The 23,604-nt window shown below is 43.5% G+C and overlaps 1 protein-coding gene across 1 annotated transcript in view; it reads left to right on the top strand.

The window, feature by feature from the left end:
* The window catches only part of ATXN1 (ataxin 1), a 394,234-nt gene that overhangs the window by 205,677 nt on the left and 164,953 nt on the right, over positions 1–23,604 (top strand). The window contains exon 4 of the mRNA XM_004693284.2: positions 1,581–1,641. The gene's annotated coding sequence lies outside the window, so the exon portion shown is untranslated. The remainder of the gene's footprint in view (positions 1–1,580; positions 1,642–23,604) is intronic.

The following is a 23,604-nucleotide window of genomic DNA, read 5'->3' as shown; positions in this document are numbered from 1 at the left end:
TTAAAAGATTTATTTTAGGGCCCTCCCTGGTGGCGCAGCGGGTTAAAGCACAGCACTGAGAATCTAAAGCTGCTTCCACATGAGTTCGATTCCCGCCTGCCCCGGAGGTGACCACATGGCGTGGCAGACCTCTCCTGACCCGCCCGCTGCTCCCCTCAGCAGTGTACTTTGTCAATCTGCCTGTTCTGTTCCCCACTCTGTCTCTGGTGAAGCCTCTCACCACCCCTGAGCCTCTGGCCTGTACCCCAGTTCTGTATGTACAAATAAAAATATCTTTAAAAAAAAAAGATTTATTTTATTTATTTATACATACAAGACCAGGGGTATAGACCAGAGGTTTGGGGTGGGGGATGGGTGAGAGGACTCACCTGAGACAGAGTGGGGAGCAGAACAGGAAGACGGATGAAGTACACTACTGAGAGGACCAGTAGGTAAGGCAGGAGAGGTCTGCTGTGCCCTGGCCCGGGATCGAACTTCGCTGCAGTGGCTGCTGATAGCTTCAGAGAGTTGAGTCTTTTACCTCTGTGCCACCAGGGAGGCCCTTGCCTGCTGTCTTTTAAATGAAAGAATTAGAGTACAAACTTCTCAGGAGTCAGATTTTGGTCCCTCCCCTCTGCAGCATGGGTAGGGTCTTCTCCCTGGCACTATGATGTGTGCCCATAAATATGCCACCCGGAAGATAAGCACCATGACCAGGAGGCTCCCTCCAGACTGCCATAGTGCCCACATCACTCTCTTCCTTTTAGGGCAAGGGAGGAAAAGCAGTGACCTCCTTCCAGCTCATAGAATTAATCCCAAATGCGCCAGGATTATGGGAAAGTTGCCAGCCTTGGCAGCCAGACAACTTTGCCTCCCTCCCATCCCCTCCTAAATCTGCTAAATCGTCTTTAAAACAGTCTCTGGAAATTTTTTAAAAATTGGATGTTGAGCACAGCTCCTTCTGTGGTGCAGATTAGAAGTCTGCCGCTGTCACTCTCTTATCTCCCTTTGCCTTTCGGGCTTCCTCTCCCAACACTCACATCATCTCCGTCATTTCCCACACTCTCAGACCCTGTGCCTTCCTTACGGGATGACTCAGTCGGGCTGACATGTGTTCCCCAGCTCCTCCCTGCCAGGACCGCATTCACATGTGAGCCCCATTATGGATCCCTGTGGGTCACTGACTTTCATGGGGGATGGATGGAGCTGTGGGTGTGCCATTTTGGGGAAGGGCAGAATGCAAAAATGGGGCACTCTGGCTACTTATTCAGACCTCTAGTGGGGTGCAGATTGGCATTTTAAAAGCTCCATTTAAAAAATCATTTCCCTGGCTTCATATACACTCCGTTGTCAGAGAGTACACACATCTTGCGATAAAGAAATAAAGCATGTGACTATTTTCTGTGTAATGATTATCAAGTCTCTGTTTCTAAAATTCGTGTAACCAGACAGTGGTGCTTAAGCATTTCTTCGGCTACTCACTCTCACTGTGCATATAAATGTCAAAGTGTTCGATGCTGGGATTTCTTATCTCTAGTTCCACCGCCTGTACTGATTGAGACAATGGGTTTAATGCATTTTAAAATCTTTTTCTCTTCCAGTTTTCCAAAGAAATTAGTCTGTTTTCTTGGTGAAGAGAAACCAATCTGCTGTTTTCATAGGGTGAGTGTTCTTTTGACTCTTATCTATTTTTTTACTAACATCAGCATTTTATCAATTATATGCCCCAGGAAAAAATGATGGATGGCAGGCACTCTTAAGAAATTTTCTCCCACGTGGAACCAGTGTTGACTTACTCCCACGTGTTGACTTACTCTTCCCATCCCCAGGACAGTCAGAAAGGAAGGTTTTTTAGATTTCTTTTTGTCACCCACATGTTTTGCCTCTTAGGAGTGGTTATTCCATTGCTGTTGCCTCATCCAGCCTACAGAGGGGATGAGACATGGCGTTTCTTTTCTTCAGTAACTGATGTGGCAAAGAGGCCGAGACAGAGGGGACCCATTGGTTTTGTTCTCGTAGCATATAATCCATGAATTGCCATGACAAAGTGTGACAGGATGTGAATATTGAATGTTCACATGACAAAGCCTCTGTGGATAGACTAGATAGCTGCTCCAGAGGGTTTCAAGTCACCTGCTTGGGAGCTTCTGAGACAGCAGTAGAGCTGGGATTATGAAACACACGTTTGACTCCTAGATGCAGGAATCACTCTGCTGTCTTTCTAATCCTGATTCCTTCTGCAGACATAGAGAATCACTAGTGGTTCTGTACATGTAATACCGGGGAAAACAATGATAACAGCCAATAATAGCCCTTGAAGGCAAGTGTCCTGGGTGAAGCTGTTAAATTTTCTAGTAATCATAAGTGGCTATGACTGAGAGAGTCTGGGAGAATTCTTTTGTATGGACATGATCTGAGAGGGCATATTTTCTTTCTCACCCTTCCCAGACCACTGCATTTACAATGTCATATCACATACTGAGACTCAGTGGCACATCTGTTCTGAAGCTAGAAGCTACATATGCATCAGGCCAGCTCAGACCTGCACACTGCTGCCTGAGGCTGTGTATACCTGTGTAATACCTAGTGGATTTCTTACAGTGCAGCACAAATTTGGCCCACAGTTATAGAGACTTTTGGAGAAGCAGTCATCCTCACTCACATGGAGTATGATGAAAAGCAGCATGAGCCTCTGATTCCTGATGGGAGTCCTGGGAGGGGATCCTGCCAGTACATCTTTTGAGGATGTCCAGGTCTGGATCATGCCCATTTAGGTTAATGAGCCAAGTGCACTTATTTCCAAAACATTTTATCATACCTTGGGATGAGCTTGGTCTACACTGTAATACTGAGAGCCTATGCCCACTGTTTCATCACATTTCTCAACGTCATCAGTTTACCTCAATGAATAGTTGGTTGTACTCTTCTGCCTAACAGTCTGTTAAGAAACAGAAGGTGTCTCCATATTTATCAGGGCACAGAGAATTTGCTTTCTGCCAGTGCACTACATGAGATTTAGAACATGGAGGGCAGGTTCACTAAGGGATAACTTATTATTCTAGTATTGATCTTCCCTGTCCCCAGATGCTTAATTAACATGAATGTGCATTCATTAGACTTGTGCACTTGAGGGTTTCCATTTCCTCATGTTGTCCAGGAAAAGCCCAAATAGTTTATACCCAGAACACACACTAATATAATGTTGGATAGATGATGCTTCCATAGGAAACCTGTGGGCCTCTGTGCGATACAAACTGAAAATCCTTATTACGGACATAGGAAAGTGGGCTAGTGCCAGTTCTGTGCCCACACAGAACAAACAGTAGAACAGGTCTAAGACATGCTAATGGGATCGTAGAGGGCCATCTGGACTTATGCTGCTATTTTGGTTTCCTCCTGGGTGGGGTCATAAGGCATTTGAAGTGGAAGGTCAGAAGGCATCAAATATTAGAAACCAAAAATATTACAAGCCATTTGCTATTCCCAGTTGGGGAGGAGATAAAACACAAACTGAAGCTGTGAGTTTCTTATTTAAAAGTAGCTCAGAGGCTGGTCTCCACCCATATGGAGGACCACCTGCCACACACCTGTACAGGGACACTTGCAGAATCTGAGTCTCTGGGCTCCATTTCATGCTGTGCAGTGGGGAACCTAGAGACAGCTGCTGTTGTTTCTAAGCTCATCATCGACAGTATCCCTTTAAGGGAGATCTTGGGAAATGCTCTTGCCAACGCTGTGATTTTATTTGCTAGAGGCCAAGTAGCAGTGGCATGTATCGGTTCCATAGCAACACGTCTGTGTGGACAGAGGAAAAAGAATGATGGTCACTGCCAGCATCTCCTGGGCAGGATGAGCACAACCCTGACAACCCCCCTTTTCCCCTAACCTTATCCTGACCTGCCTTTCCCCACGTGTAGAGAACACAGACTTTATAATTGTTACCATCTCTCTCTGCTGTTATCACTTGCCTCCTGTCCCCACTGGGCTTGAGTGAGGGCAGAGATGTCTGTAGTAAGACTCTGCCACCCGTGCCAGTTGACCTGGCAGAACATCCCAGCCACAGCAAAAGAAAGTAGGTGGAGAGTCTGTGCTTTCCATCAGTACCCATCAGTGGCAAAGCAGCTCTGTCAGAAAGGCAGGATGGGGAGAGCGTTTCCTGGATATCACTGTCAGCACTCTGGTGGGAACACAGGAATGTGGCAGTGAAACGCGGCAGACATGAAATCGGGGGGAACAGAACACCCATTTACAGTGCTCCCCAGGTTTCAAGACACCTTCCTGGTAGAGTGCACTGAGCTGCAGGGAGACTTACAACACACGTGGCGTAACTTCTCGGAGCTTCTACCAGAGGTGCGGTTTCTAATGGCAGTTTCCCCAGTGCGTGCCGTTGGTGTTTTAACGTTTCGCTGATGTTTTTCTCATCTATAACATCCTCAGTGAAAACCTTACGATCACTCTTGATTTTAGCAAATGCTTTTTACCACTGAACTCCTGAAGCATTTTTAAAAAAAATCTTGCCATCTTTTGGACTCAGGTCTTGTATTACATTTCTTACTGCTTTATGGCCTGAGTGGCTTCTAAGTGGAGGCAAAGACTTCAACGCCAGGAACCATCTATCTTCTTCTTCATTTTTTTTTTTAAATGTGTCTAGTGCTGAGAGCTGTGCCATTAATTTTCGCCACAAGCATGTGATAGTCTCACTGCATCTCCTCCAGGAGGCAAGTGTGTAAATATAGTGGACATGCTGATAAAATCTTCTGAGAAAAAACAAATTCAAGCAATTCTATTTCTAGTGTGGTTTGTAAGAGCATGTCAATATGAAATCACAAGGTAAAGCTATCTAAAGACTTCCCGTTTCCTCATTTTCTCCTTTGTGGCTGCCAACCATGAACTGTAGACCCCGGGGTTTTACACGGACGCTGAAGGCGGCCCCTACTCTCCCTCAACCCCACGTTCACTATCTACTGAATTCTCCTTATTATGCCATGTGGGCCAGACTTCTCAGTCAACCCCCTTACACTCAGTGTCTTTGGAACTATTAAGTAAGAGATTTGAAGGATTTTTCATTAAGGTGACAGGTTTGATAGATGAGGATAGTGGTTCCTAATTTAGTTTGCAGGTCTGTTGGGGGAGGGAAGGTTTTTATCTTATAAAAACTTTTATCTTAAAAGACTTTTCTTCCCTTCCCAAGTTCTGAGCCAATTGAGAAATAAGACAGGCGTAATAAGGCAGATGGGAGCCAAAATGCACCTCTGCGAGTGATAACGGTTAAGTGAGTAAGAAGTTGTATCTTAGGTTGACAGCCAAGGAGGACTCACCCCCTCCCTCTTCCCCGCTCTGGGCCTCGTGACAGTCCACCTGCAGGGAAGTTTTGAGCCTGTGACCCACCGCCTGTGTGAAAAAGGAAGGAGAAAGAGATCAAATCCCCCCACACGCTTCCTGCTTAAAATGATAGCTCTCTCCCCAGTGGGAATTAACATTACCCAAGGAGAGGCCCAGGCCTCGCTGACTTTACATAGCAATAACTCACTCTGCCTCCTTTGTAGAGATGGGGGTGAGAGAGGAAGCAGTAAGAGCTCAGGGGGCACTGAGGGGAAACCCTCCATGGAAACACATGAGTGGGGAATGGTGTCTCCCTCTGGCTCTGCTCACAGCTCTTACTTCTCACACGCCAGGCCGCAAGCTCTCCGCTCTTGTTCTAACCATCTTATTTACCATGCTAGCTTCACAGCTGTTCCGTTTCTGTAGTGGTTTACCATTTTTTAAAATTTTGTTTTATTTTATTTTTGCTTCTCTTATCCACTGGCATGTTGGCTAGTGAAAGCAAAAACCCTGTCAGTAGCATTTACTGCTGTATCCAGCCCATAAAGCTGTACCGGGCACATCGGAGGCATTTGATGATGAATAGTTGTTGTTTTGCACCTGTTCTCAGGCTCCTTACTTGCCTGGACATCCCTTGGGCCCCATCTTGCCCAGCAAGCACCCATTTTGTGATGACACTCAGTTAGCAATCACCTTCTCTCTGCAGCTCTTCCTGTCTTCCGTTCCTGGAAAGGGAGGGAGAACCTTCTAGCCTGCAACTCACAGTAGCCAGAAGCTGTACATCCATTCTGTGTGTGTACACACATATCTGCTGTGCTGAGGGAGTGTGTGTCCTTGTGTTCTCCCTCTCCCTCTCCCCTTCCCTCCCTCCCTTTCTGACTCTGACCCTGGAATACCTCAATTGACTCATTATTTGCAAACCTGTCACCTTTCCTAGACTGCAAGCAACTTGGGAACTGGACTTCTCAGTTACCCTCATTTCCCTCATGTAGAAAATAATTGCTCAATAAATAGTAATATTAGGATTCTTAGTACTTATGCTGTTATACTTCTTAAAATAACTCTAAGCATCTTACATATATTGATTCATAAAATTCTCTTAACAGTGTAACAAGATACAATTTTAACTCTCACTGAACAGGTCAGGAGATATTAAGAGATGAAGAGACTGACCTATAATTTCACAGCTAGTTTGATACCATAGCTGTTATTCTCTGCTGACTCTCAGAGGATGATTGAATAAATGAATGACTAAGAATCCTGGACATCCAGACGTGTGTCATTCAGCAGGGCCACAAATGTTGAGAGTCACATAAATGAACAAGAAGTGGTCACCATGCTAATTACTGTGATTGGCCTTGGTTGACAGAGCATTTTGAGACCATGGTTGAAGTAAATGCACAGAAGAAGCCCTGAAGTCTTATACTCACTGCACTTAGTTCCTAGTTAGTCATGTCAGCAGAGTGGTATTGGAAAATGAAAAAAAAAATTGTTACTCTTTTCTCTTTTGGGGGGAATTATTTCCTAATGGGAAAATGTTGAATCATCAGTTATGAGTTAAAAACTTGCTATGTGTGAAGATCAATCTAAAACTTGAGAGGAAGTGGGAAGCAGGAGGATGTGAGTTGGAGAGTGAAGAGGAAAATTCTAGAAGGATTTGTATTCTAGAGCCAAAGTCAATGTATTCTAGTCTAGGCATGGGCTAGATACAGGCAAGTTAAGGAAATTAAAAGAAATAAAGGGCGTAAATAGGAAAACCTGGACAAATGGTTCCGTGCCAGATGTTAATCCTTGAGAAAAGGAAACTGTTGTTCTCCTTAGCACAGGGTAGGCGCCAGCTTTTGAAAGTCCACCTGACAGTGGCCTAACAAAGCACAAGTCGACTTCCCACAATTCCAGTGTCTGCTGAACCTCTGTGTCCTCCATGGCTAGCTTGGGGATGCAGGCTGCTTTGACCCCTTTACCCGACCACCTAGTCACCTCCATCACAAACACAGGAGGGCAGAAAAGCTGGAGAATGACACCAGCAATTAGGTGCATGAAAACTATGTCCTGGAAGGGACATGTGTCACCTGCTGTGTCCCAGACCTTGTATTTAGCCCTTTGTACAGCTCATGCCTTGCCAGTCCCCTTATTCGTTTCTCTTTTTCTCCCATCCAGCACACAGTAGCTGCTCATTGAACCTCTATCAGGTCAAAGAATGTGCAAATACAGGAATGAATGGCCACTCTTACTTGATGGTGTTTATGTCAGAACACCCGTGACAACCCCCAAAACCCAGACTTAGAAAAATTAGGTCTGGGATCCAAGATAGTTATTCCCATTAAAAGAACATTAATAAGGGCCCTCCCTGGTGGTGCAGCGGGTTAAAGCACTGCACTAAGAAGCTTAGGCCACTTCCGTATGAGTTCGATCCCCGCCTGCCCTGGAGGAGATCCACATGGCGCGGCAGACCTCTCCTTACCCGCCCGCTGCTCCCCTCAGCAGTGTACTTCGCTGATCTGCCTGTTCTGTTCCCCACTCTGTCTCTGGTGAGTCCTCTCACCCTCCGCATCTCTGGGCTGTACCCAGTTCTATATTGTATAAATAAATAAATCTTTTAAAAAAAATTTATGAAGGGCCCTCCCTGGTGGTGCAGCGGGTTAAAGCACTGCACTAAGAAGCTTAGGCCACTTCCGTATGAGTTCGATCCCCGCCTGCCCTGGAGGAGATCCACATGGCGCGGCAGACCTCTCTTGACCCGCCCGCTGCTCCCCTCAGCAGTGTACTTCGTCGATCTGCCTGTTCTGTTCCCCGCTTTCACCGCCCCTGAGCCTCTGGCCTGTACCCCAGTTCTGTATGCAAAAATAAATAAATTTTTTTTTTAAAAAAAAAGATCATTAATAAGAGTAACAACATCAGCTGGCCACGGTGAATGGAAAAGCCCAGAAACATGGCAGATTAAATCCTGCTAGACTGGCGATTGAGTGCTGCCCCGTCCCCAGACTTCAGCTGTGCCTTAGCCACATCCTTGTGCTCAGTCCACACCAGACTGCCCAGTTCACACGCTGTCCATAAAGGCTGCCTTTCAGCTCTCAGTGAGACTAGCTTCCCCAGGTGTTCATGGCCCCAGACATGGTGAGGAGAAAACCAGAGTAGGTTCTCTGGGGTCTCAGACTCTGAAAACCGGAGAGCAGCGATATGAAGGGACAGATGGGAGTTACACCATACAAAACATAGTTGACTCAAACAGGACAACTTGTTTGGATATAGAAACAAGAGGAGGGAAGGCGCCAACAAGAACTGAAGACTGGGCCCTCCCTGGTGGTGCAACGGGTTAAGACTCAGCACGATGGAGCTGTCTGCAGCCATTGCAGCACTAGTTTGATCCCCAGGCAGGGAGTGACACACATGGCACAGCAGACCTCTCCTGTCCCGTCCACTGCTCCCCTCAACAGTGTATTCCAGTCCATCTGCCCGTTCTGCTCCCCACTCTGCCTCTGGTGAATGCTCTCATTCCCTACACATCTACCCTGCACCCCAGTTTTAGTATGCATAAATAAATAAATCTTTAAAAAAAGAACAAAACTGAAGTCTGAGCCCAGGTGGCTGCCAAAGGTGTTTCCGTATTGTGTATGTTTTGAGGTTATTTTAGGAACAGCATCATTCTGTGAGTTGAGGCTTCTCGATAGGATTGTTCAGAGAGCCCTGGACCAAGGTAAGCCCCCTTTGGGTAACTGAGTATTGTCTGAACCCCGGCCTTTTCACATTTCCCTTCCTTTGCTTGTCCTTCCCTCTCCTGGCTTTAGGAGCAAATCTTCAGTGAACAGCAAAGCTGGAATTTCAGCTCCCTCCGGGCCCTCTAGTGGAGATGAAATGGTTTGAATGTGGGTGAGAAACTAAACTGAAAAGTGGGGCTGCTGATAGGAGCTGGCTTTGGGCTGAGTGACAGCAGGTCTCTCCTGCTGGATTGCCTTTGCTCAGACAGCCTCCCCACAGCTCTGGAAATGACTGGCAGTGTTTTGCTGGCTGGTCAAATTTTGCAAGTTGACAATTTTTTAAAGCTTCCCCTGGCTCCTGCATGCCACTTTCTCAGTCTTTTTGGAAGGACAGCAAGAGAGCTAGGTTTAATTTCAGGAGAAAAGCAGGACTGCTCTTTGGTACATGAGGAGTGGCATGAATTGCAGTCGCTTTTTCCTTTCTGGGCCTTGTCATGGGTGCCGGTTGCAATGGGCAGAAGATGGCCTAAGGAGGGAAGCTGAACTTGTGTGCTTCTCACACACAGCAATTCTTGGCTCCAAAGAAGTGTGTGCTTGGGCTCCATGGGGTTCAAGAGTCCATGTGCCCCAAATCTGTTTTCTCTGAGCAAGGGCTGGAGGTAAGAGATGCTACCAGGGAGAAGAGAACCCTCCCTTATTGCCTTTCTTCCCTGCTTTCCTGAGGATGCTCTGGCCAGCTGCAGAGAACATGCGATAGAGTAGGAATCACATAGGAATTGTGATAACACCCATGGTGTCACACCCCTCTCCTCAAATGCCGCTATCCCTTCTGATGCAGTTGCTCGGGGAAGACCCTCGTCTTACCCTAGCTGATGTCAGAGCTTCTGCTACCTCTTCTTCAGTCTGTGCAAAGCATCAGATCCCATGACCACAGAAGACCCGGGCACCCCTAATTGTGACAGCCACTGTTCGCAACCCACACAATCACCTTGGTTTGTTAGCTGGATTTATAAGATTCCCATGGAACAGCAAGGTGATGGGAAGCCTCTGTCATCTCCAAACAAGACGTGCGTGTGTTTACATGGAAAGGTTCAAAACTGTTAAGTGTTGTGTTGCAGGGAGAAAGTGGGAGCTGACTCTAACCTGTGGGTGCCTGCCTTCCATAGTTTCAAGCGTACTTTCTCACTAGTACTAGAGACTTGAAACATTTGGCATCTCTACTGCTATCTCTGTTCTTTTGATGTACTTTGCTTAGAAACTAAAGCAGGAACAAGCTTCAGAGTAAGCTAACCAAAGCATCTTAGGGCTTTGATCACTTTCCATTAGCATGAACAGTAATCTGTGTCCTGTCAGATTTTATTTGAAAGGACGTATGCTGTTTAATGAAGATAAACATGTTGCTGGGCATTTAATATGCTTTCTCAACTCAAGAACTGAGAAATTCATACTCGTGATTAGCTCTGTTGTCACGGGGCGGGACTACTAAATGCTTCCAATGTTTCCCCAACCTTCAGCTGAACTTTGAAATGTGCTTGCGCTAGAGAATAGATACAGAAGTTTTTTTTTTTTTTTTTTTTTTTTACTTGCATAGCCTTTGAGCTCAATGATGCATCTCAGGGATCTCTCAGCCATATCTTGCCAGGAAATATTAGGTCAAAAGAAACCTGAGCACAAGGGGGACACATGGTTGCAGCCTCTAACAAATTTCTGGAAAGTGATGCTCACTCCTTTTTGGTTAGGTGAGGCCTAGGAGGCTGGGGTGGATGGGGGAAGGGTGGGCAACAGAGGGTCCGAGCCATTCTTTCTGCCTGTCATGACTTTAATGCATATTCTGTTGGCTGCTTGGGCTCTAACACCTTCTGTCTCACAGAAGGGAGGGCATGGCTCTCACTGTGCATGTCTGAAGATCGGTGGGGTAACCCTGAGAAAACAGACCACTTGGCCAGCTAGATACTTTTCTCAGATTTTCCTGTTCCTCCTCATTCTTGGACCTATTGAGAAAAGAAAAAGATAAAGCTTGCATTCTAGAGTTGTTGCTAGCCTAGAAGAGAGAGTGGCTTTAAAATGGTTAGGGGGCATCTCTGGTGGCCTCGGGGTTAGATCTCAGTGCTATCACCATTGTAGCCTGAGTTTGATGCCTGGACAGGAAGCTGACCCACATGGCACAGCAGGCCTCTCCTGTCTCACCTGCTGCTCCCTTTCACAATGCATTTCAGTAGTTCTGTCTGCTCTGTTCCCCACTGAGTTTGGTGAATCCTCTTACCCCCGCACCTCTGGCCTAATCAAAAAAAGATAAAAGGGGTAGAACTTAGAAATACCATTTTTTTAAACTTAGTGTTTGGAAAAGGCAAGTATGCTGACGTCCTAGGGGGGAAAAATGGTTTCCTAATTGAGAAGGAATGGTAAACAAAGCCATTATTCTGCTTTTCATTTAAAAATGCGTTACTTTAGAGTGGAGGGGTGATTTGAGATGTTCCTGTTTTCACATCCAGCTATTTCCTGATTCTGTGATCATAATAAATTCCATCGCTCCAAAACATTAGAGCAAACTGTGTCTTTTGCACGAGTTATTTACAGATACGCTCACAAATGGTGCTTTCTGAGGAAGGAGAACTGTGTGTGAAAACTCTCCGGTAAAACCGTTCGAATCAGTCATGATGACAACTTCTGAGGAGCTGGCTTTGAGGGTAATAACATCTCCGCTGTGGGGCCAAGTGGAGGGGGCTGTGTGTTCGGCTGGCAGCTAACACCTGGCTGCCTCAGGGCCCCCTGCCTGGTAATTAAACCTGGAGTCTGTGCAAAGATTAGAGGGATTCTGGGAGGAGAAAGTTGAGGATGGGAGAGGGAGAACAAGATCAGAGCCTCACCCTTCTAAACTGTGGGGCACCAGGAGCCAAGCTGCCTGGGGTTGGGGGGGGGGGCACTGTTTGTGGCAGAAAACAGTGGGACAGCCTGCAATTTTTCCTTCTCACTTCTCATGGCTTCGCCTCAGAGTCAATGCATGCTATTTCCTTCATCCTCCCCCAGTGCATTTCCTGCTCTCTGGAGGACCCTTCTGTGGTGAATGTCTCCCTCCATGTGAACTTTTGAGACTAGGAATGAGCAGTCTGGAGAAGAGGTGGAAGTTTCCAACTCACTGGTTCTGAGAGAGAACAGGTAGTGGGAAGGTTGTCAGCATCCGAATACTGGATTCTGCAGGCCTGAAGGCAACGTTGTGTATCAGCCCTTCAACCTGCAAGATGACTCAGGTGTATTCATTTAAATTTCTATTGTGTTAAAACACAAAGGAGTTGAAGGATAATTGCACATCATTGAAACTGCTAGCTTCGTGCCCATCCGTTAGCCAGGAGGGAGGCTAGAAGCCACGAGGGTCAATTCACAGTGCAGCTATCATCCTTTGGAATAATGGAGCCAGGATATGTGTGACTGCCCCCTGGTGGCCAGCATGGTGCCCTTTGAGGGGCTCTTCCCCACTTGACCCACTTCCCAGCCCCGACTAAATGAAGCACCTACTCCATTGTAGTTGAGTGTGTCACATTAAGTCTGAATTTCCTCACTATCATTCGTCTACCACCTAAAAAAAAAACCAAAAGCCAAAAGCTCTGTTACAGAACAGAGGAAGTAGTGCTATTGCTGTGTCAAAATAGAATAAATCTTAAATCTGCAGCACATCTGTATAAGCACTGGCTGTGACAGAAAACCCTTTAAAATCATGATGTAAATATTTTCACAGCCTCCTCATTCACCGGAGAGAGGGAATGGTGTGCGTGGGAAAGATGGGCAAGCCCTCTGCCCATTGCCCAGCCAGCAGTAGACAAGCTTTATAAAACTACATCTCAGCTACTTATTGGCCAAAGCAGAATTTGTTTTCTTCATTCAGAAGATGGATGTATTTAACCTCCCTTTGTTAATATAGCTCTCTATCGTTAAAGCATTACTCACTCACAGTTATCTTTGAATGAACTATGTAAATGATGTCTTGTTTTTGGTGCTTTGCTTTCCAAGTTCAACCAGTCAAGGGCTAACTGAATGACTCCTGTGAGCTGACCTAGGCACAGGAATCCCCAGGGGGCCACATTCAAGTGCAGGTTTGGATTCCATAGGTGAGATGGAATCCAGCCTCATTTCTAACTTGCTCCCAAGTGATACTGTCACAGGGTAACCCAATGCGAACTGGATTGCCTGTCTGTGCGTCTTCACCTCTGCACTTAAAATTCAGTTATACTTCAGGCACACACAAAAGGGTCAATAATAGGTTTATTTACAAAAGGGGAAAGGAAAACAAGGGGAAAGGAACAACCCAGGGAAACAGAGAGAGATACAAGTTAACTAGAACATCCTACCTGCTCCACTGACTTGGAACTCCAACAACACACTGAAAGCTCATTAAGAGCCAAGTGACCAGCCACCAGCCACGTAGTCCAGAGAGAGAGTCGTGGTCCAGAGAGAGTGAACATCTAATATGTTTCCCTTATATAACCCCCAAAGTCCCAGAATGTCTGCTTAGCTCCACCCTTGGATCCTCACAGTTCTCCCCTTGGTATTGCTGAGAGTTGTAGTTTACTGGAATAGTGGGTGGAGTCCACAAAACTCTGCAGAGTTCCTTCAGGACATCCTTTCCCCCAACAATACCAGTACTGCTGGCCCAATAACTCCACTTTGAGTAACATAATAATAGGTGAGTACCAAAGTGCTAGGTGAGATGGTGGTGCAGACAGAGACCAGCAAAGACGATAGGGAAAGTATACAGTAATTGTGTGCTAAATGTAAAACAAAAGTGAAGACATAGTTGGGGAGTTAAAGATAGATCACTTCTGACTGGGAAAAATGGAAAAGCTTTCATGGAGAAGGTGATTTTGAAGTTGCAGCAATGGTGAGTAGTCAAATGAGTCAAAATGCACAGATTCTGAAAAAGAGAAAGTTACGTACAAGTGGTCCAGTTGCCTGTGATGAGATAGGAGCTGCAGTTGGAAAGGTTACACTGTAATTATTAATATATTATGGACTTTTAGGCAATCTGGGGTGGAAACTGGACTTCATTCAGGAAGCAAAGAGGAACTGGTCACAAGAGTTGGAAACAAGAAAATAAATTGGGCAGATTCACATAATGCATCACAGTGGGGAGAGATGTCATTTTCAGACATGCAGTGATAGACAGACGATGCAATACTTGTTATCAACAGGGAAAATGAGAATAGATTGGACATGGAGAGAAAGGGACCAGAGGCTTCTAGAAGGACACCAGGGCACAGTCCTGTGCTTCTGAGAGCGATTCACCCTAACTTTAAGCAGGAAAGTCAAAATAAGCAATTGGACATGTTTGACTATAAAAATGTCCTGGATGAGAACTCCCATGTTCTTTGCAAGAGGTATTCTAAGTGCCTGGAAAGTCATGGAAAGGCCTCAGCATGCAGGGCAGACTAGAGGGTAGCTTGCCACTTACAGAGAGGAAGTCACACTGGCTTGAATTTGTATGGTGGCAATGTCGTCAGAGAGAAGTAGTGGATTCAAGATACGATATATCCTCACTATGTACCCATATGGAAATTGGAGACTTCTGATGTGCACAAAAAAATAGAGAGGTGATCGCTAGGATAATTCCCAGCTTCTTACTTAGTGATTGATTGATTGATTCATTCATTCATTCAAGAACTGGGGTACAGGCCAGAGGCATGGGGGAGGAATCCTCTGGAGAGGATTCACCAGAGACAGAGTGGGGAGCAGAACAGATCAACTGAAATGCACAGCTGAGGGGAACAGAGTGGGGAGCAGAACAGATCAACTGAAATGCACAGCTGAGGGGAGCAGCGGTCAAGACAGGAGAGGTCTGCGGCACCATGTGGGTCACCTAGGGCCAGGAATCGAACTCATACTGCAGTGGCTGCCAATAGCTTCATGGTGCTGTGCTTTAACCTCTTGTACCACCAAGGAGCAAACCCAGTTTCTGACCTGGACAACTGAGGAGAGGTATATGTGTCATCCACAGGAGTGAGGAGAGCAGGTAAGTAGCAGAATTTTGAAAATGTTCAACTCAAGGTACTTAAGATACATTCCTTTTTAAAATAATTGTGATACACATAACATGACATTTATCATCATACCTATTTTTAGGTGCTTAATTTAGTCTGCCTATATAATCCATGTTGTCCACCCATCTCCAGAACTCGTTCTTCTCTTCTTGCAAAGCTGTAACTCTGGATCCATTAAACAGTTAACTTCCCTTCTCCCCACCTCCTAGCTCCTAGCAACCACAGTTCTTTTTTCTATGAACTTGACTGCTATACTAAGCACCTCACAGAAGTGGAATCATACAGTATTTGTCTTTGTGAGTGGCTTATTTCTCTGGGCACAATGTCCTCAAGTGCCATCCAAGTTATTTGTTAGAATTTCCATCACTTATAAAGCTGACTAGTACCCCACCTACTTATATACTACTCTTCATTTACCCAGGGGTAGACGTTGGTTTGCTTCTACCCTTTGGCTATTGTGAATAGTGCTGCTGTGAAAATTTGTGTACAAATATCTTTTAGGTTCTATTTTCTTTGGAGTATATAGCTAGAAGAAATTTCTGGGTCATATGGCAATTCTATTTAAATTTTTGGGGGGGACCCTCCCATCCTTCCTTCCAGAGTTGGCTGTCTTGTGGCCCACCAAAAGTGTACAAGGTTTTCTTCATATCCACTCCAATCCTTATTATTTTCTGTTTTGACAGTAGCCATACTAACAGGATGTGGGGAAAGAGACATCTTTTTAGTGGATATTTCAGGTCAGCTGATGAGTCCTCAATTCTATATGTTAAGAAGAGGTCTGGACCTGAGATATATCATGCATTTAAAGTTAAGCTGCCTCCTCCTTCCATTGAATTTTTTTAAAGGTTTATTTTATTTATGCATGCATGCAAGAACTGCCAGAAATGCGGGGGGTGAGAGGATTCACCAGAGACAGAGTGGGGAGCAGAACAGGTGTATCTACTTGAAATAATACTGCTGAGGGGAAGTAGCTGGTGAGACAGGAGAGGTCTGCTGAGCCATGTGAGTCACCTCCCTGCCCGGGATCAAAATCATGCTGCACTGGCTGCAGAGAGCTCTATAGCTCTGAGACTTAACCCCTGCACCACTTGGGAGGTCCCCTTACATTGAACTTTTTGGCCAACTTCACTAGTAAGCATTTAAGTACTTTATGTCCATCAATCAGATTTGAACTTAGCTACTTAGTCTCACATACTTATTGGAAATCATAGGTTAATTTAGAAATATTCTTTTTTATATTCATATTACATAAATAAATTATTTACAACCTTCATCTGTGACATTACAGTTTTGACTATGTTGGAAACACTGTCATTTAGTGTAGTTTTCCAGAGTATGTACCACTTGATTTCCATCTAAGTGGCTTGAGATATGGTGTGATTGGAAGCTATGTTATACAATCATTAAAAATTTTATCTTCAGCTACAAATATACACTCTTATATCCATTGATATTTGTAATCCCGACTGGCCCAAACACATCCCCTGGTCATAGAATAGTTAATGTGCACAAATACAGGAGGCATGGTATATTGGGATCTGATACCGAACAATACGGTTATCAAATAGTAGTATTAAAGATCTTTTTTACTACATTCTTCCAGTGAGTATGTTTTTATGAACTATACAACTTAACCACTGACTGTGTTGTTCCTGAAAGCAATCTTTGAACTGCCTTTGTGTTTATAAAAGCATCCAGCATTTGTAATCATAGTCACCCTCTCAAGAATAATTACTATTTAATTTGTTTTCTTCCTTTAAAAGAATTCTTAGGTAACTTTCATAAGCATGAAAAGCTAGCATTGATCAAGGTGGTATCAAGAGGATATGTTTTCCGTAAGGAGTTTTCTGTTGTTCAAAATACAATATAAGGAAGCAAATAATGTGATATTTTATGAAGACTCAAAAATTGAGGAAACAATAGCTCCTTTCTGAAGGGAGCATTTGGGGGAAAACCTTTCTTAGTCTCAGGCATTCATGGTAAATTATATACTTGGCCTTGGAGACTTAGTGGAAGTAAGCAAGAGTTTCCATACAACAAAAGTCCTCATACACTTAACAAATGATTTAGCCCATTTCTCATAAGTGCTTGTTAAGGAAAATACTTGATTGGGATTTTGGTAAATACCATATTTGGCAAATGCTGGCATTTTGAAGTTCATTCATCCCTAAAGGTATGGGAAAACTTTCAGTGTTCTTTCTGACCTTGCAAAGATTGCATCTCCATTTGCCCATTCATTCTTTATTCACTAGTTTCATGCATCTTCTATAATTCAGAAAGTTTCAAAGACCAATATAATTGAAAGTCTTATAGCAGTTTGAGCAACATAGAAAAGAATAGCAAAGCAGGGCCCTGCCTGGTGGTGCAACAGGTTAAAACACAACACTGAGAAGCTAAAGCCACCTCAGCATGAGTTTGATCTCTGCCTGCCTTGGAGGTGACCCACATGGCGCAGGAGACCTCTCCTGACCTTCCCGCTGTTCCCATCAGCAGTGTACTTAGTCGATCTGCCTGTTCTGCTCCCGACTCTGTCTCTGGTGAATCCTCTCACCACCCCTGCACCTCTGGCCTGTGCCCCAGTTCTGTATGCAAAAATAAATAAATCTTTAAAAAAATAGCAAAACAAATATTAAAACAACAAGGGTTGCATTACCTAGAATAAATAGGCAAAGCCCATATTGAAAGTTCTTAATCAAATATCTCATTGATTTGATTCAGTTAGTAAGATTCATTATATTCTACCAGTAAGTGGATGGTAATGTATTTCTGCAATGGTAGTTTGGGAAAGGAAGATAGGACTTTAAAGAAGCAATCTTAATATGTAACAGGAAGGTGCATGCATGTACTATCCAATTGTCCATCCTTTTGTATATCCTTTTGTTCACTTTTACCTGTTTTGACTCATTACACAGTATTAAATAATGGTATTTAGTAATCATGGATATGCCTTCTGTTCTCTTAGCACAGAAGAGAATTAGGTAAAGGTAAGTACTGCAAAAGTTCTGCAAAAGTAAGAGCTTTTGGTCCCTAATTAGACCTACTCGTCCATGATTCATTACTGAGACTCCACTGAAACAAATAACGATAGTGTTCATTTTGCAGCTTTGACCTGGAGATTGCAAAATGATTTACCAACACACATGCATCAGTCCTCCTAATAATGCTCAACAAGACATCCATAGTTTTGAACTCAGCAAATAAATGGATTCTGTATTTTCCAGAGAATTTAAGTCTCTTGGCTTTCATTAAATACAGAGTGAGGCAAAGAATTAAAGATAAAATCACCTTTTCTGAATCACTATAAGGTGTCCTAACCTACACAAGAATGCCTTGTGTGCAAATTAAAAAGGGAGTGGGGGTGGAGGACATTGGCTTTGCTTTTGTATTGAAGCCATACTAGGGGGGAATCATTAGACATCTCAAATGACCATTTTCCTTGGGACACGCTCTTCAACTTATTTGGTGCTTGATAAAACGATGTGCTTGAAATGATACTGCCAGCGCTGTGTGGCCATGGATGAGTCATGGCGTGTGAACAAATGAAAATAAATCACCAGCCAAAAGACTGTGTTTCCCTAGAAATAGTTGTCGTTTTCCCAGGACTTTTGGTGTTCCCTTCATTCCTGTGTAACTCCGCTTTGGGTAAACCCTGATGCCAAGATTTTTAGTTCACTTCTTGCCAAAACCATGATGCTCTCAGCCTGGGTCTCTCCATAGGGCTGGGCTTGTCCTGCAGATGAAGTAAAAAGGTGACAAACAAAAACAAGTGTATTTAAGGAAGGAAATAGGACAGTGTACTATGAGTTGTAACATTATTCACCCTTCCTGGATGTGTGGAGGCTTTTATGAGAAAGCAGCGATTTTTTTTTTTATAACTCATTTATTCTGGCAAGTGAAGCAACACTAAAATTACTTAAATGCTTAAAAGACAGAAGCATAATAGTTTATGTTTTCAATCATCTTAAGTTGTCACTGAGACCCTCATTTGCTTTCATTCCACTGTTGGTTCTCCCTGAGCAGGCTCTGGGATTAGGGGCCTTGTAGCAATGTTCACGGGTCAGTCGTAATGCAATATTTCAGGAAATGTAAGTACTCTGTAAATAGTTAACTGCAGTTTTGTCAAGGAACAAAGGCTGCTTTTTCAGCAAATCTGGCTTGGGTTCATGTTAAGTCTCCCCCTCTTTTTTTTTTTTTTTCAGAAAAGGAAATTTCAAGATCTCATTTCGGTGTTTAACTTTCTATTTTAGTAGGCCGCCAATATACTTATTCTCAGATGAAGCCTACACATGTTCTTTCCCTTGTTAAGTCTTTAAGGTTTGGAATGTCCGCCTCACCTAATCAGAGTATTGCCACCAGAACCCTAGGCCCACCTGAAAGGAACCTTTTTCATTGCTGTTGTTCTGTTGAGCTTATTCTAGGTAAAAAGAAAGTTTGGCAACATGGTTTTGGCTCCTTAAACTTGGCACACAATAGGTGTACTGATGAGTCAGGAGGGCTGACGTTGGGTTACCTCTATGTTGCCTTCTTGCAGTGCAGAGCATATGGGCAGCCTCGTGCAAGTCTGAGTATCTGCGCTGACCACAGCTGAGGATGAAGTGTTGATGGCGTCTGGCTGAGAGTTGGCCCCTTGCTCAGGGACCCACGATCCTCAGAGGGAGTGTGTAATTAGATGCTGGGAAATGAAAAGCAGGAACAGTGACCCACGTTGGAAAATGGAACTGGAGCCAGAAAGTGCAGAGCCCAGGAGGAGGTAGACTCTCCCTAGTGTGAGAGCCTGAACCAACCAAGCCGAGTAGACTAACTGGTGCTTCGACTTTTCCCCAGAGGATTCTTGGCCAAGCACAGGGAGCTAGGGAATGTTGGTGCATCACAGAGGTCAGGGATGGTTAACCCTGGTTGTTTTTTTTTTTTTTAAGATCCGGGGTACAAGCTAGGGTACAGGGGTGGTGAGAGGCTTCATCAGAGACAGAGTGGGGAGCAGAACAGGGAGATCAATGACGTACACTGCTGAGGGGAGCAGCCGGTAGGTCAAGAGAGGTCTGTCACTCCATGTGGGTCACCTCCGGGGCCAGGGATCGAACTCGCACTGAAGTGGCTGCGGCCAGCTTGCAGTGCTGCATGGTAGCCCGTTGTGCCACCAGGGAAAGCCTGGTTAACCTGTTTTAATGCTAACATAGCCCATATGACGTACACATGGGAAAACTGAGGCCAACACATTGGAGAGATGTTTGGATTTAGCAGTTAGCATCAAATCCAGGTCTGGGTCTGGGTTGTGAGAGTAAGTTATCACCTTTTTTTGAAATTCTTTTACTTTACTTTGCTTTACATTCCTACTCAGGGTATGACCAAGAATATGATCAAGCTCTGTGTCATTTTAAACTAAAACTCTTACTGTAAAAATTTGTACTGTGAACCAGCTTTTCTAGTTCCTCCAGTTCACATGTAGATGCATCATAGATAGAATGATTAATTTTCTAGGGGGATAAATGGGAATTACTGCCATTATTTTGTGCATGTGTGTGCTCATCATATATTAATCAAGTCTTTAACTTCAGAAATGTTAAAACATGAAAGCTGATATCGCTGGATATCATGTCAAAGCTATGTCTAATCTATATTACAGGCACTTGCTTGCTCCTTCAGGGCTTAGCAATCATGAAGCCCCAAACTATCCTTCTGGCAATACAAATTAAAAGGAATCATTGAGAGCTTCAGAAAACAATCCAGAAAATTCTGTGTGAGCAACTGAAACTGCCAGCGAACAACTAAGTTAGTAGCTGGAAGTTTGGCTGACCACATCTCAACCACATTGACCACAGGTCTCACTAAGAAGCACTCAATGCCTGGATGAAAACACATGAGAAATATAGCAGGTGGGAGCAGGAGGGAAGTGAAGAAGCTGGGTATTCCACACTAATGTCATTTAAACTATTAAGACTTAAAAAAAAATACACACACTCTCAACCCCCCAGCCCCCACATACACATACACACGAATTTTAGTTTTGCAGAAATCATGTGTCAAATTTAAGTAGCCAAAATTATATCACCAGACTTTCTTTTACCAAGAGTGAACTGAGATGGTTGGTGGTTATAGCTGCATTGTTAATTTATTTAATGACACTGAACTGTACACATACAAAAGATTAAGTGGTAAATTTTATTTTATGTGTATTGCACCACAGTTTTAAAAAAACACGTATGTACATACACATGTGATTGTTTTCCAATGGTTTGATGAAAATGCCTCTACTGTCTCCTATCCATCCACCATCATTCATTCACTTAACAAGCATTTGGTAAACCCCTGTTCCATGCCAAGAACTGACCTAAAAGGTAGAATGAGTGTGATAAACTCCCTGTCCTTGAGTTACTCACCAGTCAATATAGAGGGAAGTCATAGGAACAATTATTACTGCCAGCATGTTAGAGCAAAATGGAAAGGATATGTGGAGTAAATGGTACTGTGTATAGTTGTGAGGTGCCATGGCAGTTGTCAAGTAAAAGACAAACATGATTAGCCGGTGAGGAGTAACATGGACAAACATGGGGACCCAACAGCTGCCTCACAGAGCATGGTTCATACTGCTCACACTAATTGACTAGTTGATGGTATGTTCTGTGGCTGCTGAGGCAGTGCGTGCAGGCTGTGAGATCGAGGAGCAATACATGGGGGTCCCATATGCCGTGTTAAGTAGCGTGAGCTCCATAGACCAGGAGGTCAGAACACATTGGCCAGTAGCAAGGGACTCCTCGCCCCCTCCCCTATACCCTCATCATACCAGCTTTAGAGTCCTTAGTGATTGATTGGTGTAGCGGTGATGGTGGTGGTGGTCCCAAGAGGTCAAGTGAGTAGCTTCAGTTTGATTTGTTTTATGTAGTATGTTCCTATGTCAGATGTCATTTGAAAGCAGAGTTCTGGTTTAAAAGGAAAACATATGTGAAAATCACTGCGATTGCTGATGAGGAATGACCAAAAATTTTTAGAGTTGGTAACAATTGTTTTTGTGTTTTAAAAATTAATATTATGCATTCCACGCAGTGAGCATATACAATCCATTTCTAAACCTTGTACCTCACCTCACAGATCGTCGCCCATGATAAACTTTCTATAGTCCAGTAGGAATTATTTTGACCATGTGATTTATCTGCCATTACCCCAAGGGTCAATTTAAGTAACATATTGCTCAGTAACTCAAAAAGAACTTGTAGAAATATAAGCTAACTTTCCCATTATTCCATTTTTCTTTATGTAAAAGGGATGCAACAATTATTTTCTGAGTTTCCTGTCTGTTTTTGAGACATTAGCTTTGCAATTTGATAGCTTATACCTGGATGACAACTCTGGTTTTGTTTGGAGGATTGAACTTTGTGGAAAATAACAGTTAATTGTATTTTTTCCATGCATAAAATTCTATTCTGGACAAGTTTTGTTTCTTTATGGACGATAGCCAGAATCCTACTGTTTTTCAATTTGTTTAAAGGCATCAGCTTATACAATATATGTATATGTTCAGTTGAAGATAAAGGCTATCATTATTTTTAGCCTGTTACAAAGAAAACCACGTTTTCTTTTAAATATCTTGATATAAAGTAATTTGAACACAATTTCTGCACAAATCATTTTCAAGAGATTGGCTGTCAAGTGTATTTTCTTAAGTAGCACTTTCAGAAGAACCAATGAGACTTTGCAAATTTAGATATATTCCAAGCCTGAAATGTGGTTGAAGATGTCAGTTTTTAAGCAGCACTTTGAGAGGTAGTTAGCTTAAAAGTATAGCAATTCAGAGCTTCAGAGCACCCTGAGAATGATTTTGAAGAGTAAGTCTTGATACACTGCAAAGAAACTTGACAGATTCACTACAATTAGGAGACAAGCAGGTACAACTCCCACTTGTGAAAACTTTTCTCAACTAACTTCTGATGCCAGCCTAACAAAACCTCCAGCAAACCCTTTTTCCTTAACTCTAGTGTATAGAAAAAGCTCTTAACAGTGTACAGAAATTCTCCCGGTTTCCTTATGTGCCAATATGCAGGCATAACATTACGATTTACCGCCCTTGTCTTAAGGATGAATAAATCAGGTCCATGAAAAAAAACAGGGTGGAAATGCATTTTCCCGTCAAATCTGGTACATGTATGTGCACATGTCTGTGCACACATGGGTTCACATATTTGTTCAAGTAAACTAGCTAGACAAAAAAAGAAAGAAGAGACTTAAAACTCATTTTCCAGTTTCTTACCTTTGTGAGCAAAATATTTTATCAATTTTAATTTTATCCTAAGATCCTACTATTGGGTAAGGTTTGTGACTGTGCCCCAGGCCTTTGCAGGCAAAGTGATTTTACATAGAAGTTGTACTTCCACCATAAGGACCTGAATATTTAAATCACTATCTTTCCCTGATATCCTTTGGTCTAACTGATTGAACTTAATAATCATACTTAGGCACTAAATTAAATCCATAGACAAATGATTAGTTTTAATGTTTGTTATCTTTTTAAGTTTTATTTATTTATGCATATAGAACTGGGTACAAGCCAGCGGTGTAGGGGCGGTGAGAATATTCACCAGAGA

Source organism: Condylura cristata, unplaced genomic scaffold, assembly GCF_000260355.1.
Source record: "Condylura cristata isolate star-nosed mole 26May11 unplaced genomic scaffold, ConCri1.0 scaffold00037, whole genome shotgun sequence".
Lineage (NCBI taxonomy): Eukaryota > Metazoa > Chordata > Mammalia > Eulipotyphla > Talpidae > Condylura > Condylura cristata.
The sequence above is the reverse complement of the archived record's forward strand: the minus strand, read 5'-3'. Positions and strand labels throughout refer to the sequence as shown.